Genomic DNA, 11,492 nt, shown 5'->3' with positions numbered 1-11,492 from the left:
AGAAAACAACCTGTGCTCTATACTCAGTGGAATACTGCCGTCTATAAAAATGATGATCGTCTGCCCTCTAGTGCCCAATGAATGAAACATGAAATGTTAAAGCTAAGAAAGGAAGTTAAAAGCTTTTGCTGAACGGGCATTACTCATAGAATATAATTAGCTAAAGAAAGAAATTGATAAAGGCCACAGCTACCCCCCATGTTGACTCACCCACTGGCCCTGCTCTATGTATTCATAACTAAATCTCCCAGGAGATGCAAACGATGTGGGCGGCTAAAATACATGAAAACACCTTTCACCAGGAAGGAAAATTCTGGGGCACCCTCAGAAGTCCAGGGGGTGGAGGGGAGGGGGGGAGGGGGACTGCGTACCTGTCCTGCCACGCCCTGGCAGCTGCTCCCACCGTCCACTACTGCAGCTACAGAGAGGGGAATTACTTCACCACTTCCCAAATATCTCTGCAGAGACACCAAACTGAGAATAACTTCAGTTACCCTGGTGCACAGGCTAGAACTCTGGCATCTTCTCAGAACGGGATGGGTAAAGTTCCCCTAATACCCCCTCCCAAACCTCCCCTCCATACTTCACGCCCACCTCCCACAGATGATGCAATGTAAACTCATTGACCCAAGGCATAGGTCCTGAAGTCTCTGAACCACAGGATGGCATACTCCACCACGAGACACCTCAGTACTGAAATTCTAACAGGAGCACACAAAATTAGATGGGAAAATAACATACGAATCATCCAAACTCAACAAACTAAAACAGTAACACAGAAGGTTCAGCTAGAAACAAACAGCTTAATAAATTCTTAGACAAGGACCTAATATATATAAATATATATATATATATCTGTGATCAGATATAGCAATATTTGCGTAAAGTTTGACTTTTTGTACATACTTACTGATTTTAATATTGGAGCTTTGTTGTTTACTCAACTCTAGAATTGTATCAACAGTTGTGGCTCTGTCTACAGTAAAATTGATTTTAAAAAATTGATGAAAAAAAAACACAAAAATTAACTCTAAAATTTGGGGAAAGTATGGTGTGTCCTGAAGAGAAAGTGTGTTATAGATAAAAGGGTCTTTTTGACATGGGATAGCATTGAAAGTTTAGAGGTGGTACTGTAAATTGTCAGAAAATAAGGAAGTATTAAACTGTACCTCTGCATTTCTATGACATCATAAACTAATAATAAGAACAAGGAAACAGATGTGGTATATATACCGTGAAATGTTACTCAACAATTAGAATTGAGGGAGTTTGGGCCATACTCAGCTGTACTAGGGTCTAATTTTTTTTTTTTTTTGCTATGGGATTCTTTTTTTTTTTACTTTTTTTTATTTTTTTTTTTTACAGTTGTAGATTTACAATTTTTTTTGTGCTTGGGTTTCAATTATACAATGATCAGATACCCATCCCTCCACCAGTGCCCGTTTTTCACCACCATGGATAATATCCCTCCCACCCCCATCCCCCCATCCCCCCCTGCCTCTGTGGCAGGGCAATCCCCTGTGTTCTCTCTCTCCGTTTGGGTGTTGTGGTCTGCAAAAGAGGCATTGAGTGGCAAACATGTTCAGTCCATAGTCTACTTTCCACATGCATCTCCCCTCCTGGGAGGATTCACCAAACATCCTTTATTTGGTGCTCCCTTCTCTATCTGAACTGCCCTTTCCTCTAGGATACCCGGCTGACCTCTAAGTTATGGAGTAATCCTCCTGGTGCTGATCTCAGCTATTCTTGGGTATTAATCTCATACTTTGTTACTTTATATCCCCCAGATGAATGCAATCTTTCTATGTCTATCCCTCTCTGACTCATTTCGCTTAGCATGATACTTTCCATATTGTACCACTTGTATGTAAATTTCATGACTTCATCTTTTCTAAGAGCTACATAGTACTCCATTGTGTAGATGTACCAAAGTTTCTTTAACCAGTCATCTGTTCGTGGGCATTCAGGTTTCTTCCAGTTTCTTGCTATTGTAAAGAGTGCTGCAATGAACAAACAAGTGCAGATGTCACTTCAACTATACATTTTTGCCTCTCTGGGATATATTCCCAGGAGTGGTATTGCTGGGTCAAATGGGAGCTCAATTTCTAATTTTTTGAGAATCGTCCATACTGTTGTCCAGAAGGGCTGAACCAGTGGACATTCCCACCAACAGTGAAGGAGTGTCCCTTTCTCGCCACATCCGCGCCAGCAACGGTTGCTTTTGTTCTTTTGAATATGGGCCAGTCTCTGAGGTGTGAGATGGTATCTCATTGTGGTTTTGATCTGCATCTCTCTGATGATTAATGATGTAGAGCATTTTCTCATGTGCTTTTTTGCCATTCGGATTTCTTCTTTGAGAAAGTTTCTGTTCATTTCATTGCCCCATTTTTGGATGGGGTTGGATGTTTTCTTCTTGTGGAGTTTAACCAGTATTTTGTATATCCTGGATATCAACCCCTTGTCAGATGTGTATTCGGCGAATATCCTTTCCCATTCTGTAGACTGTCTTTGTATGTTGGTCACTGTTTCTTTGGAGGTGCAGAAGCTTCTTAGTTTAAGATAGTCCCATTTATCTATCTCTGTTTTCACTTCCTCGGCCAGTGGCATGGCATCTTTGAAGATACCATTAGCTTCAATGTCATGGAGGGTTTTGCCAACTTTATCTTCAATGTACCTTATGGTTTCTGGTCTGATGTTGAGGTCTTTAATCCATTTTGATCTTACTTTTGTACATGGTGTTAGGCAGAGTTCTGAGCCTATTTTTTTGCATGTAGCCGTCCAATGATGCCAACATAATTTATTAAAGAGGCTTTCCTTACTCCACTTCACATTACTTGCACCTTTATCAAAGATTAGATGATCATATGATTGAAGGGAGATGTCAGTGTATTCAACCCTGTTCCATTGGTCTGCAGTTCTGCCTTTGTTCCAGTACCATGCTGTTTTAATTATTACTGCTTTGTAGTACAGTTTGAAGTTCGGGAGGTTGATTCCTCCCATTTTATTTTTCCCAAGAATTGCTTTAGCTATTCGTGGGGGCTTATTGTTCCATATAAATTTCAGGAGTGTTTGCTCCATTTCTTTGAAGAATGTCATGGGTATCCTTATAGGGATTGCATTGAATTTATACAATGCTTTCGGTAGTATTGCCATTTTGACAATGTTAAGTCTCCCGACCCATGAGCAGGGGATATCTTTCCATTTCCTCATGTCCTCTTTTATTTCCTGAAGTAGCGTTTTGTAGTTTTCTTTGTACAGGTCCTTTACTTCCTTAGTTAAGCTGATTCCTAGGTACTTGATTTTCTGGGGCACAATTGTGAACGCGATTGTTTTTTTCATGTTGCTTTCTTCTCTCTCACTGTTTGTGTATAGGAAAGCCATGGACTTTTGGGTACTGATTTTATAACCTGCAACTTTACTATACGAGTCTATTGTTTCTAGGAGTTTTTTGGTGGAGGTTATTGGGTTCTCTAAGTAGAGTATCATATCATCTGCGAATAGTGAGAGCTTGATTTCTTCCTTTCCTACCTGAATGCCCTTAATATCTTTTTCTTGCCTAATCGCTATTGCAAGTACTTCCAGTACTATATTGAACAGAAGTGGAGAGAGTGGGCATCCCTGTCTCGTCCCTGAACTTAGAGGGAAGGCTCTCAGTTTTTCCCCATTGAGGATGATGCTTGCTGTAGGCTTGTGGTAGATGGCTTTAATTATGTTGAGGAAGGTCCCCTCTATACCCATTTTGGCTAGGGTTTTCATCATAAAGGGGTGCTGGATCTTGTCAAATGCTTTCTCTGCATCTATTGATATAATCATATGCTTTTTATCTTTTCTTTTGTTGATATGATGGATTATGTTGATTGATTTTCGAATGTTAAACCATCCTTGCATCCCTGGGATGAATCCTACTTGGTCATGGTGTATGATCTTTTTGATGAGTAGTTGGATTCTATTTGCTAGTAGTTTGTTGAGGATCTTTGCATCTGTGTTCATCAGGGATATCGGCCTGTAATTCTCTTTCTTTGTGGTATCTCTGTCTCCTTTTGGTATCAGTGTGATATTTGCTTCGTAGAAACTGCTCAGAAGTGTTTTTGATATTTCAATTTCGTGGAAAAGCTTAAAGAGCATTGGGAGTAAGTCCTCTTTAAAGATTTGGAAGAATTCACTAGTGAATTCATCCGGGCCAGGACTTTTGTGCTTGGGGAGACTTTTTATTACCAGTTCAATTTCCTTGATGGTGATAGGTCTGTTCAGGTATTCCAGGTCTTCTTGGTTCAGCCTTGGGAGTCTGTAGGAGTCTAGGAATTTATCCATTTCCTCGAGGTTTTGATGTTCCGTGGCATAAAGCTTCTCAAAGTACTCCCTGAGGATCCTCTGAATTTCTGTGGTTTCTGTTGTAATGACCCCCTTTTCATTTCTGATTCGGTTTATTAGGGTTTTCTCTCTCCCTTTCTTTGTGAGTTTTGCTAAAGGCTTATCGATCTTGTTAATTTTCTCAAAGAACCAGCTTTTGGTTTCATTGATCTTTTGGATTGTGTTTTGGGTTTCCATCTCATTAATCTCTGCTCTGAGTTTTATTATTTCCTTTCTCCTGTTCAGGTTGTGCTCCTTTTTTTGGTCCTTCTCCAAGCTCTTAAGCTGTGACGTTAGGTTACTTATGTGTGTTCGCTGCTCCTTCCTGAGGAATGCTTGTAGAGCTATAAACTTTCCTCTTAACACAGCCTTTGCTGTGTCCCATAAGTTTTGGTAACTCATGTTCTCATTTTCATTCGTTTCTAGGAATCTTTTGATTTCCTCTTTGATTTCCTGTCTAATCCACTCGTTGTTCAATAGTGCACTGTTTAATTTCCAGGTGTTTGATTTAGTTTTCTGTTTTTGTGTGTGATTTACTTCTAATTTCAGCGCATTATGGTCTGAGAAGATTGTTGATACAATCTCTATCTTCTTAATTTTATGGAGGCATGTTTTGTGGCTCAGCATGTGGTCTATCTTGGAGAATGTTCCATGGACGCTTGAGAAGAATGTGTATTCAGCTTTTTGTGGATGAAGTGTCCTGTATATATCTACTAAGTCCCTTTCTTCCATTGTTTCCCTCAAATGAAGTATGTCCTTGCTAAGCTTGAGTCTGGTTGATCTATCAAGAGGTGACAAAGCAGTGTTGAAGTCTCCCACTAGTATTGTGTTGCTATTGATGTCTTTTTCCAAATCTATGAGTAGTTGTTTTAAGTACTTTGCTGGTCTCTCATTAGGTGCATATACATTTATTATTGTAAGTTCTTCCCGTTGTACAGATCCTTTGATCACTAAGAAATGGCCTTCAATGTCTCTTATGACCTTCCTCACTCTGAAATCGATGTAGTCTGATATAAGGATGGCTACCCCAGCTTTTTTATGGGAGCTGTTTGCCTGTAGGATTGTTTTCCAGCCTTTGACTCTGAGTCTGTGTTTGCTTTGACTCTTGAGATGCGTTTCTTGCAGGCAGCAGAATGTTGGGTTCAATTTTCTAATCCATCCTGCCACTCTATGTCTTTTAATTGGTGCGTTTAGCCCATTGACATTGAGAGAGATTAATGTTATGGGATTTTGTCCCATTGTTCTGTTAAAATTTGGTGTATTTGAGGGGCCTTTCTTGCCTTTAAGTAGCCCATTTAGTTGTTCTTGTAACCATGGTTTTGAGTCTATGAAGTTCCTGAGCTGTTGTTTGTCTGTGAAACTGTGTGTTGTTCCTTCTATTATGAATGAGAGTCTCGCTAGGTAAAGTATTTTTGGAGAGGCATTTATTTCATTGAGTTTTTTCACTATGTCCCACCACTGTTTTCGGGCCATGAGGGTTTCATCCGAAAAATCAGCTGTGAATTTTAAGGATGCTCCTTTGTAAGAGATTTCTTTCTTCGATCTTGCTGCTTTCAGAATTTTGTCTCTGTCTAAGGTTTTGGTCATTTTGATCAGAATGTGTCTTGGGGTATTTTTATTCGGATTTCTTCTAGCTGGTACCCTTCGGGCCTCCTGAATGTGGTCACAAGTTTTCTTCAGCTCTGGAAACGTTGTTGCAATGATGTCTTTGACAGTTTCTTCTTCATCAAGGTTTTCTTCCTGTACCTCTGGGACTCCAATAATTCTTATGTTACCCCTCTTGGCTTCATCCCGATCTTCTCTTGCCATCTGTTCTCGAATTGTGAGTCTCTTTTCCATTTTCTGCTCTTTTCTGGAGAGTCTCTGAACTTCATCTTCGAGTTCACTGATTCTGTTCTCAGCAGCTGTTACTCTGCTGCTGAGGCCTTCCACTGAGCTTTTCAATTCGCCTACGAGATTTTTCAGGTCTGACATTTCTGATTGCATTTTCCTCATTTCTGCCTTCAGATCCTCTTGTCTTCTATTGGCATTGCTTTCCATTGTTTCTTTTAATTCCGTAAGCATCCTAAGTAGCTCCCTCTTGAATTCCTTGTCAGAGAGGTTGTCTAACACTACAGTACTGTTGGTGTCATCTGGGCTAGACTCTTCAATATGAAAGTTTGGTGGGCTTTTGCGTTGCTTTACCATTGTGAGAGGTGTGGTTTAGTCCTTCACGTTCACTGTTACTATTCTGCTTGATATGCAGTGTGAGTTAAGATAGGCTTATGAGTTATTGGCTACTGTGTTTCTAGTGGCTGAGCTAAAATAGAGAAGTTTCCATCTAAGAAGTTAGCTTATGGTTCCTATGGCATATGTAGTGGGAAAATATTTCGCGGCCGCGTTAGCGGTCGCGGCTCCGGAAAGAGTCCCTGGCACTGGCGAGGAGTTGGGAACGTCTCCTGTTAGGAATTGGAGCCGTTCAGCTTTGTTGCCCAGAGCTGGGCCTCTGTGCCAGTCCCGCGCAGCTCAGGGGTTGAAAACCGGCTGTCTAGGGGCTGGATCTAGGTTGCGCATGCCCAGAGAGGGTCCCAGGCCCTTGGAGGCAGGCTGTACCTGTTTGAAATTGGAGCCGTTCAGCTTTGTTGCCCAGAGCTGGGCCTCCGTCGGGTCTAATTTTTTTAAATATTATTATTTTTTTAAATTTTAATTAGTGACAAACCAAGAGGTACAGTTGTAGACCTACAAATGATTGTGCTTGAGTTTCAGTTATACAATGATTAAGTACCCATCCCTCCACCAGTGCCCATTTTCCACCACCACAGATCCCAGTATCCCTCCCACCCCCCATGTCCCCCATCCCACCCTGCCTCTGTGGCAGGGCATTCCCTTTTGTTTTCTCTCTCCTTTTGGGTGCTGTGGTTTGCAAAAGAGGCATTGAGTGGCAATCAAGTTCGGTCTAGAGTCTACTTTCAGCATGCTTCTCCCATCCTGGGAGGATCTCCCAACACCCTTTATTTGGTGCTCCCTTCTCTATTTGAGCTGCCTTTTCCTCCAAGCCATAGAGTAAACCTCCTGGTACTTATCTCGGCTATTCTCGGCTGTTAGTCTCCTATTTTGTTACTTTATGTTCCCAGATGAATGCAGTCTTTCTATGTGTATCCCTCTCTTTCTGATTCATTTTGCTTAGCATGATACTTTCCATGTAGTACCACTTGTATGCAAGTTTCATGACTTCATCTTTTCTAACAGCTACATAGTACTCCATTGTGTAGATGTACCAAAGTTTCTTTAACCAGTCATCTGTTCTCGGGCACTCAGGTTTTTTCCAGATTCTGGATATTGTAAAGAGTGCTGCAATGAACAAACAAGTGCAGATGTCACTTCGACTATACTTTTTTGCTTCTCTGGGATATATTCCCAGGAGTGGTATTGCTGGGTCAAATGGGAGCTCAATTTCTAATTTTTTGAGAATCTTCCATACTGTTTTCCAAAAGGGATGAACCAGTCGGCATTCCCACCAGCAGTAAAGGAGGGTCCCTTTCTCACCACATCTGCGCCGGCACTGGTTGCTTTTGTTCTTTTGGATGTGGGCCAATCTCTGTGGTGTGAGATGGTATCTCATTGTGGTTTTGATCTGTATCTCCCTGATGATTAATGATGTAGAGCATTTTCTCATGTGCCTTTTTGCCATTCCAATTTCTTCTTTGAGAAAGTCTCTGTTCATTTCATCGCCCCATTTTTCGATGGGGTTGGATGTTTTCTTCTTGTGGAGTTCAACCAGAACTTGAGCATTGCTGGGTGTGATTCAAAAAGCAGAAGAAAAAAAAAGAAAAAAAGAAATGTCAAATAGAATGATTTAGAAAATAGACCAATAAGAGCCCATTTGTGATTACTCCATGATTTTGACCTATGTAATAAGAAAATTAAAACTCTTTAATACTGTATAATAAGATGTCTACTCCAATTTACATGTATATAGCTTTTTACTTCTGGGATCTAAAGTACATTACATTTAATTTTATTTTATACTTGGATCACATCATGATATTGAGCTTTGATGTTGTGGTACCTTACTGCCAGGGCTTCTGGAAGGTCTAGGAAGTGTGTGTGTGTGTGGGGGGGGGGGGGGGGGGCGGTTATCCCATTCTGACTCCAAGAAAAGCCTGGAGATTTCAGTGCCAAAAACCATATATCTGATTTTTTCAGCAGATTAATTTCTGGGTGAAGCTTGTCATGAGACAGTGGAAACTGGCTAGTGGCATGGTGGAAATTTTGGAATGTGAGAGCAAGCGGCTGCCAAGGCTCTGTTTGGACAGGCATTGAGATGACCTGGCCCTTGCTGGGGTGCTCTGGAAGACTCAGCCATTTGCGGGTGTCCAGGGAAATTCTTTTTCAGCTTGTTAATCTCTTTTGAGATTTATTTATGAGTCTCTGGAGCAAGGCCCATAGGCAAGATCACAGAGTGGTGGCGCCAAGATCTAAAACCAATCTTTGGAGTGATAGCACAGCGTAGGGCGTTTGCCTTGCACACAGCCAACATGGCCGGCCCGAGTTCCATTCCTCCGCCCCTCTCGGAGAGCCCGACAAGCTACCGAGAGTATCACGCCCACACGGCAGAGCCTGGCAAGCTCCCCGTGACGTATTCGATATGCCAGACACAGTAACAACAAAGTCTCCAATGGAGACGTTACTGGGCCCGCTCGAGCAAATCAAGCAAGATTAGGGTTCAGTCGTTGTATAAAATGTGAATTACATTGAAGATAATGAGATCTGCTTTTAATAGATTGTGTCCAAAACTGTTTCTCTAGCTGAGCTGATTTCTGAGATCTTGGATTTTCATCCACTTTAGTTGCATTACTGGTTCTCAGAGATCAACTATGAGGTCCTGCTTTCCCCTTCCCCTGCCAAACCCCCAATATACTGTTTTTGAACAGGAAGTAGATTTCATTTTCATGTGCTGATTTCCCATACTTCCGATCTGGTTTTTTTTCCCCTTGAAGGTGAGTACATTTTCTTTACCCAGAAATCTTCATGACTTTGGAGCTGGAATGATAGCACAGTGGGCAGTGCATTTGCCTTGCACGTGGCTGACCCGAGTTCGATTCCCAGCACATATGTTCCCCTGAGCACCGCCAGGAGTAATTCCTGAGTCTAAAGCCAGGATAACCCCTGTGCATCTCCAGGTGTGAAGCAAAAAGAAAAAAAACAACCTTCACGACTTTACTGAGACTCTATGAGGAGCCAGGAGGACAAAGAGGTGAAGAAAGACTCCTTATTGGGATGGGAGGATAAGAACCTGCCTTTGAATTTGGTCTCTGACATGAGCTGCTGGACCTGAGGCCTGAGCTGCACCCAGTTCCTCCCATAGATCTGGTGCCCTGGGCAGATAAATACACACACACACACACACACACACAAACACACGTTCCTGCCCCCCCACCCCCCCACACACACACAGGTCTGAGGTTAGCTCCTTCTGTTGGAAAGGTCAAGTCAGTCCACACATTCATAGTCGAGTTTGATGTTTCTGTCTGCTTTTAGTGTCTCTACCAGCACTTTACTGATTTCTTGGTATTTTGCTTTTTTTTTTTTTAAGTCCACACTTGGCAATGCTCAGGAGCAGAGCCTGGCTTGGGCTCAGGGGCACTGCTTGGCAGTACTAGGGGAATAAGGGCAGTGCCTCCACTGAGCCTCCTGCATGTAAATTATGTATTGGCCTTTTAGAGCTATTTCTCCTGCCCCTCTCTATCAGCACTTAGAACACTGCATAGAGTTATTAATTATAGGACATCATTCATGTTCAAGTTATCTTTAAGTGCCTCATACTTGAGACGGGCCGAAATGGCAGGAATTTATTTTGAGTCATGTTTTCTGTTAAAAGGTGTTTCTGGGTTGTATGGGGGAGGTGATTTGCTTTAACTGAACAGGAAAGGCTGGTGCTGACTCACTGAGGACTCCCTATCTGATGTCATTGATTGTTGACACAGCACAGAAGAGAGTGGTGGCCTAGGACTCTGGTGGCTCTCAGCTGATAACGCTTCCTGCTGGGGCATTCCTGGGTCCTGAGCTGTCCTGGTTGGCTCTGAGGGATGGGAAGAAGGAAAACGAAACCCAGCAATGGACAGAGATGAATGGGAAGCTGTGGTGAATGTATTTTGCAATGCCCATGAGTGAATGCCATACTTAAAGGCAGAGTATTGAGAAGTTTGTCATGTCTTTTAAACATGCTCCTTTAATGCTTTTTGTAAAACTGTATTCAAAGCTATGAATTCACACAGGGACAGCTTTTTTCCATTAGGTGGACTCTGACCCCACATGCATGGTACTTGCACTTCTGAGTTTGATTTAGAGTGAACTTCCTTATTGAGAACTCAGAACTCAGAAGAGGCAGCGACTGAGGAGACCTACAGACTAAAAGTAAGTGTTCAGTATTGGGGAACTTAGTGAAAATTCAAGTGAAATTTGCCTTGGAGAGGTCAAGACTTGTGTGTGTGTGTGTGTGTGTGTGTGTGTGTGTGTGTGTGTGTGTTGACAAAAGCTCACTGTAGATTTCTTCTACCTCAGTCTTCTCACAAACTCTGGACAGTGCAAAACGGAGGAACAGATACATAATGATCTCCCTCATATGTGGGATATAAGAAAACTGTAGCATGTAGGACTGTCTTCCCATTGTTCATTGATTTGCTTGAGCAGACACCAGTAAGGTCTCCACTGTGAGGCTTGTTACTGTTTTTGGTGTATCGAATATGCCATGGAGAGCTTGCCAGACTCTGCAATGTGGGCGAGATAGTCTTGTTATCTTGCCAATCTCTCTGAGAGGGAGGGAGGAATCAAACTCAGGTGGGCTGTGAGCAAGGCAAATGCCCTATCCGCTGTGCTATTTCTCCAGCCCATAAAGAAACAGACTAAAGAAATAACAAATTCTCTAAGGCGGCAGAGCCTCAAACCTGGTTTATAGAACTGAGCTTCCCATGGATTTGGAAGAGAGTGTGAGATGAGGGGCCGGACACTGGGATGTTGGGGAATGGTTGTGGACGCTGATAGAGGCAGTTGGTGCTGGAACATTGTGTGCCTGAAACCAACGACCCATGAACAGTACTGGGAATTAAGGTGCTTAAAAAGAAAAGGAGAATAATATCAGGTTTCTGGAGCAACTTTCGTCG

The sequence above is a fragment of the Sorex fumeus genome, unplaced genomic scaffold (assembly GCF_029834395.1).
Source record: "Sorex fumeus unplaced genomic scaffold, SorFum_2.1 ptg000094l, whole genome shotgun sequence".
Lineage (NCBI taxonomy): Eukaryota > Metazoa > Chordata > Mammalia > Eulipotyphla > Soricidae > Sorex > Sorex fumeus.
This window is presented reverse-complemented; position numbering follows the sequence as displayed.